This window comes from Neophocaena asiaeorientalis, unplaced genomic scaffold (genome assembly GCF_003031525.2).
Source record: "Neophocaena asiaeorientalis asiaeorientalis breed wild unplaced genomic scaffold, Neophocaena_asiaeorientalis_V1.1 scaffold198, whole genome shotgun sequence".
NCBI classification, from domain to species: Eukaryota; Metazoa; Chordata; class Mammalia; order Artiodactyla; family Phocoenidae; genus Neophocaena; species Neophocaena asiaeorientalis.
This window is the reverse complement of record NW_020175221.1, coordinates 4,873,812-4,881,570: the sequence shown is the minus strand read 5'-3', so window position 1 is coordinate 4,881,570 and position 7,759 is coordinate 4,873,812.

Sequence of the window (7,759 nt, the reverse complement as noted above, 5' to 3'; positions counted from 1 at the left end):
ACCTCAGCTGTTTGGGGCTAGTATCCTGTGCTTCTCATCCTGAGTCTCCTCTGGGTGCACCATCTGGAGGTAGCTGTAATGTCTTGATGGCTGCAACGTCCTTTGTTTACTGATATGGCAGGTGGCATTCTTAGTTCACAGTCCTAATACAAAAAACTAACCTTCATGTGGATTAGGAGGATAAACTGCCCCCTTCAAAGGAGTTGTAGAAAACACTAGGTGGATCTAAAGAGTGATTGTGCTTATTTCTGTTACTGGCAGGCAAATGAGGGGCCAGTTGCTCAAACAGACTTCATTTATGCCCCTGAAGACTCCTTCTTTAGACTCTATCTACTTTAAGCACAGGGAGCTGGGGATACAAGGTGCTGCTCTAGCCCCAAGAAAAGTACAATGGTAGGAAAATTGAAACCAAGAGGGAAGATAGAACAAAGACACATGTCTAGAGGAATTATACAGAAATCTGGGGAAGAGATTTGAGATAATCAACATGGTTTTATGCTCTGGATGACTATGGATATAAAAGAGATCACCCAGGTAGCACGTGTGGAGTGAGAAGGGAAGAGCCTCAGGCTGGAATTCTGGAAAGTATCGATAGGTGAGGATCAGGCCAGGGAAGAGTAGGCTGCAGAAGACATGTTCAGAGAGATGAGAAGAGAACTGGGAATAATGCCACCAGCACCATCCCCTACCATTTACTGGTATTTTCTATGTGCCAGAACTATGTTAGTCTTTTCCCATGCTTTTTTTTTTTTATCCTAATCATCATAACAACCCCATGTGGTAGAGATTATTATTATTATTATCTCCAAATCATAGACAAGATTTTAAAATGAGTAGGTAATGTGCCTAAGCCACAGAACTTGGAACTGTCCTGGTGGGGTTCTGTGGCAGAATAAACCACTGGCACCACACCTGCTTGACTCCCTATATCTACGCCCCTGGCCACATGACTTCGTAGTCCTTCCCACTGAAGGCAGAGTGTACCTCCCTACCCCACACTCCCTAAACTCAGCCATTTGAGTTTTATAGTCAAAGGAATGTGGGCAGTCATGACAGTGTACCTGTTCCAACCTAGGACTTCAGAGGCACGCCATGCTTCCACTTGCTCTCTTGGGTTTCTTGCATCACTCCCAGCCTGCAAGTTTCCTCAGTTTGCCTCCTAGAATGATTATACAAGGAACTTACCTGAGTTTTATCAGCAACTAGGTGGACCAGTAGCTTGAGGTACCCTCACCTAGCAAACCTAATCTAGATCAGCAGACCCCCAGCTGATGCATAGACACAGGACCAAATCAGCTGAGATCTGCAGAGCCATCCCAGCTAACATGAGAAACAAATGCTTATCGTTGTAATCCATCAAGAGAGTATGGTTGAGAAAAACAAGATCCAGCTTCATCCACCAGAACACAAGAATCAGTTCCCTCTACCAGGAAGCCTACATAACCCACTGAACTGACCTTAGCCACTGGAGGCAGACAACAAAAACAATGGGAACTATAAACCTGCAGCCTGTGAAAAGGAGACCACAAACACAGTAAGTTAAACAAATTGAGAAGACAGAGAGACACACAGTAGATGAAGGAGCAAGGTAAAAACCCACCAGACCAAATAAATGAAGAGGAAATAGGCAGTCTATGTGAAAAAGAATTCAGAGCAAAGATAGTACAGATGATACAAAATCTTGGAAGAAGAATGGAGAAAATACAAGAAACGTTTAACAAGGACCTAGAAGAACTAAAGAGCAAACAAACAATGATGAACAACACAATAAATGAAATTTAAAATTCTCTAGAAGGAAACACTAGCAGAATAACTGAGGCAGAAGAACGAGTAAGTGACCTGGAAGGTAAAATACTGGAAATAACTACCACAGAGCAGAATAAAGAAAAATGAATGCAAAGAATTGAGGACAGTCTCACAGACCTCTGGGACAACATTAAATGCACCAACATTCTAATTATAGGGGTCCCAGAAGAAGAAGAGAAAAAGGGAGGGAATGAGAAAATATTTGAAGAGATTACAGTTGAAAACCTCCCTAATAGGAGAAAGGAAATATTCAATCAAGTCCAGGAAGCACCGAGAGTCCCATACAAGATAAATCCAAGGAGAAACATGCCAAGACACATATTAATCAAGCTATCAAAAATTAAATACAAAGAAAAAATATTACAAGCAACAAGGGAAAAACAACAAATAACATACAAGGGAATCCCCTTAAGGTTAACAGCTGATGTTTCAGCAGAAACTCTGCAAGCCAGAAGGTAGTGACAGGACATAGTTAAAGTGATGAAAGAGAAAGACCTACAACCAAGATTACTCTACCCAGCAAGGATCTCATTCATATTCTACAGAGAAAATAAAAGCTTTACAGACAAGCAAAAGCTAAGAGAATTCAACACCACCAAACTAGCTTTACAACAAATGCTAAAGGAACTTCTCTAGGCAGGAAAAACAAGAGAAGGAAAAGACCTACAATAACAAACACAAAACAATGAAGAAAATGGTAATAGGAGCATGCATATCAATAACTACCTTAAATGTAAATGGATTAAATGCTCCAACCAAAAGACATACACTGGCTAAATAGATAAAAAAAACAAGACCCATATATATGCTGTCTACAAGAGACCCAGAGACACATACAGACTGAAAGTGAGGGGATGGAAAAAGATATTCCATGCAAATGGAAATCAAAAGAAAGCTGGAGTAGCAATTCTCATATCAGACAAAATAGACTTTAAAATAAAGACGATAACAAGAGATAAAGAAGGACACTACATAATGATCAAGGGATCAATCCAAGAAGAAGATATAACCATTGTAAATATTTATGCACCCAACATACGAGCACCTCAAAACATAAGGCAAATGCTACTGGCCATAATAGGGGAAATTGACAGTAACACAATCAAGGTAGGGGATTTGAACACCCCACTTTCACCAATGGACAGATCATCCAAAATGAAAATACATAAGGAAACACAAGCTTTAAATGATACATTAAACAAGATAGACTTAATTGATATTTAAAGGACATTCCATCCAAAAACAACAGAATACACTTCCTTCTCAAGTGCTCATGGAACATTCTCCAGGATAGGTCACATCTTGGTTCACAAATCAAGCCTTGGTAAATTTAAGAAAATTGAAATCATATCAAGCATCTTTTCCAACCACAATGCTATGAGACTATATATCAATTACAGAGGAAAAAAACTGTAAAAGATACAAACACATGGAGGCTAAACAATACACTACTAAATAACCAAAAGATCACTGAAGAAATGAAAGAGGAAATCAAAAAATGCCTAGAAACAAATGACAATGAAAACACGATGCCCCAAAACCTATGGGATGCAAAAAAAGCAATTCTAAGAGGGAAGTTTATAGCAATACAATCCTATCTCAAGAAACAAGAAACATCTCAAATAAATAACCTAACCTTACACCTAAAGCAATTAGAGAAAGAAGAACAAAAAATTCCCAAAATTAGCAGAAGGAAATAAATCATAAATATCAGATCAGACATAAATGAAAACGAAATGAAGGGAACAATAGCAAAGATCAGAAAAACTAAAAGCTGGTTCTTTGAGAAGATAAACCAAATTGATAAACCATTAACCAGACTCACCAAGAAAAAAATTAAGTGATGCTGGGAAAACTGAACAGCTACCTGTAAAAGAATGAAATTAGAACACTCCCTAACGCCATACACACAAACTCAAAATGGATTAAAGACCTAAATGTAAGACTCAACACTATAAAACTCTTAGAGGGAAACATAGGCAGAACACTCTATGACATAAATCACTGCAAGATCCTTTTTGACCCACCTCCTATCGAAATAGAAGTAAAAACATAAATATAAAAATGGGACCTAATGAAACTTCAAAGCTTTTGCACAACAAAGGAAAATGTAAACAGGATGAAAAGATAGCCCTCAGAATGGGAGAAAATATTTGCAAATGAAGCAACTGACAAAGGATTAATCTCCAAAGTATACAAGCACCCCATGCAGCTCAATATCAAGAAAACAAACAACCCAATCCAAAAATGGGTAGAAGACCTAAATAGACATTTCTCCAAAGAAGATATACAGATTGCCAACAAACACATGAAACACATGAAAGGATTCTCAACATCACTAATCATTAGAGAAATGTAAATCAAAACTACAAAGAGGTATCCCTTCACACCAGTCAGAATGGCCATCATCAAAAAATCTACAAATAATAAATGCTGGAGAGGATGTGGAGAAAATGGAACACTCTTGCTCTGTTGGTGGGAATGTAAATTGATACAGCCACCATGGAGAACAGTATGATGGGTCCTTAAAAAACTAAAAATAGAACTACCATACAAGCCAGCAATCCCATTACTGGGCATATACCCTGAGAAAACCATAATTCAAAAAGAGTCATATACTGCAATGTTCATTGCAGCTCTATTTACAATAGCTTGGACATGGAAGCAACCTAAGTGTCCAATGACAGATTAATGGATAACAAGATGTGGCACATATATACAATGGAATATTACTCAGCCATAAAAAGAATGAAATTGTGTTATTTGTAGTGAGGTGGATGGACCTAGAGTCTGTCATACAGAGTGATGTAAATCAGAAAGAGATAAAAAAATACCATATGCTAACACATATATATGGAATCTAAAAAAAAGAAAGAAAATGGTTCTGAAGAACCTAGGGGCAGGACAGGAATAAAGATGCAGACGTAGAAAATGGACTTGAGGACACGGGGAGTGGGAAGGGTAAGATGGGATGAAGTGAGACAGTGGCATGGACATATATACACTACCAAATGTAAAACAGATAGCTAGTGGGAAGCACCCACATAGCACAGGGAGATAAGCTTGGTGCTTTGTGACCACGTAGAGGGATGGGAGAGGGAGGGTGAGAGGGAGACACAAGAGGGAGGAGATATGAGGATATATGTATACGTATAGCTGATTCACTTTGTTATAAAGTAGAAATTAACATACCATTGTAAAGCAATTATACTCCAATAAAGGTGTTTTAAAAAATAAATAAAATAAAATTATTTACTGTATGTAAAAATAACAAAAGGAGTGTATGGTTGTTTATTACCCAGTATTATTGTAAGAAAAGCTAACTGATGCAGAAATGAACCCAGGCAGTATGATTTCAGAATCCTGTGCTCTTCACTGACCTGAAAGATATCAGGGATATCAGAGGCATTGAGTTTTAAGAGAGATAGAGTAGCCATCATAGCCAAATGCTGTAAGATGAAGTTAGGTTATTATAAAACATATCATCTCAGAATATTTTTTCTGCAAATATGTTTGGATTACAGTGTGGTACCTCAGGCAACCCAAAGACAAGCATCAGGCAAAGACGTTTCACACAAGAACAGTGAGAGTGACAGACAAGTAGATGTTTCCAGAAAGAAAACTCCATTTATGGCTGTAAGCAAAGGGTGACTTTGGCATGTCTGTGGTTTCCAGCTTTAATGCTGGAACATCTGGCAAAGAAGCCTGAGGGGAGGCAGCTAAGTAGCACCAAATGTGAAAGTCAGGCATGAATTAATTTGTTCTGCATTAATGCTGTTGCCTAGAAAATCCACCTTTGATAATGGGTAATCCATGTCCAGTCACCAACAGAGAGCAAAGCACAAACATAAGTTTTAAGCCTTATGATTATATTCTTTTTTTATTAGACCATTATGTTATTAAACATAGTAATATAATGATACATTTGAATTTACTATATTTTCTAAAAGCTTTTGAATAAGATCCTCATTAACATATTGCCAAAATAGATACTTTCCTATTTGATCCAAAGGGGATATATACCTACTTGATTTTAGCCAAAAGTTGTGAGGCAAGATCATAGTAAAAAAGCGAAAAAAAGAAAAAGAGCAGAAGGTGTGTCAGGGCACTTGGGGTTGAGTGTTGGCCAGGCCACTAAAGGGTACGTGGCCTGAGCTTCCTTTCTAGATTGCAGACATCTCATCTATAAAAGAGAAGAGACAGCCATAGTAGTTGCTTCTGACTTGCATTACTTATGCAACAGTCTTTCAACTCTCAAATTAAATAAAGCTAGTAAATATAGCACTGAATTCTTTGGAATAGCTAAACTTCTTAGAAATTTTACTGGAAGAATGTAGGAATTCTTTAAAGACCATAATATGAGGAAATTTATAACCCCTTACAAGATTATAACACAGTGAATCTTCTAACCAAAAAAGGCCAAAGAAAAAACTTTAAGGTGAAAAACTTTCATCAGAATTGGAACTAAGGACCTGTTACAACCCCTAACCACAAAATTTGAGGAATTTTGGTTTCATAGAGTAGATTTGGAACAATATCAAAGACTGACTCACAAATCCTCTTCCAAGATAATGGAACAACATTACAGAGAATAAGTAAAAGAAACTGAGAATGGAAGCCCTGGAAGAATATTCCAGAAAGCCTTACTTTGGAGGGCTTGGCTGAAAGCTGGAGCCCACTGGAAAATCATGCATCACTTCAGTGGGGGCCTCGACAACCAGGGATTGGAAACACTCTGAGTTTCCAGGAGCAGGGCTTTGGGAGAAAGTGGGAGTTACACCCAACAAACACCTTGGGGGTAGTATGTTTTCATAATCCAGCTTCTCAATAGAGTCAGGAGTTGACTCCAAAAGGAGAAAGACTTTCTGAAATGAAGAGGAATCCCCTAACCTGAAGGGGGAAAAGCTAGAGATGATGCTGGACTGTGTAGAGATGAGGACCATTTTACTGCAGGTGGAGAACAATCAGAAGTAGCTGTGCTGGAGGGAGAGTGAGGCCGGTGCTTCCCTGAAGCTGAACTTCTTGTCCGTGTGGCCAGTCCTCCTGGACCTGGGAGGAACACTTTCAAAAATAGAGGCATCCCTGGTATGAGACAAAATGCTCCTCCTCAACTAGAAGTCTACCTCTCCATGAGGGAGATCCAGAAGGACATAACCACACTTTGTATTTAGAGTAGTGATTAGACCAAGTTGAAAGACAGAGACAGAAGTCTGGTCCATGGTACAGTGGTACAAATGAAGAAAGAAAAGCGTGCAGAGAAAAACTGCCTTTCTGCAATTAACTCTACACCTCATCCCCACTCATCTCTCCCCTCCAACTATAGACACCCAAGATTTGAACTTTAATACAAAGAATTTTTTCTTAATTTTTATTCAGAATCCAGATTAATTTCTAAAAGGAAGACCTCAATGAAATGCAGATTTAAAATAAACAGGAAAAAACCCAAGGAGAATTGGCACAGATGACTTTGGTCCACCTAACAAGCCCAGATAAGCTTGTCTTCATTCATGAATTGGTAACCAGAAGAATGAAAAATACCATCATTGTGTCTCTGAAGAGATTCTGCAACATGAAAGGAGACAAACATGGCATGAAAGGACCTGGTAAAGAAGATTCTTCTGAAGATTTACTCCAGGAAACAGAAGCACATTTTTAGGTAGAAAATGCTTTGCCTTTCTTTTTTTAAATTAAGAAAATATGGTACAATGAAAAGAAAATAATAAAACAAGGGCATGAGATAAAGTGATAGCTGGCAGAGCTAATGTAAAGTTTTAAAGAGTAAAACCACTGCAGAATTAAAATAGTATCAATAAAAAAACACAATTTATGATGCAGAAAATTGAATTTCTGATAAATACTGTTTTGAAAATAATCACTTAGGTTTCAGAGGAATAAATGACATAAAAATAACATTCAAAGCTATAGCAAAATCCTACCTCCCAATCTGAAGAAA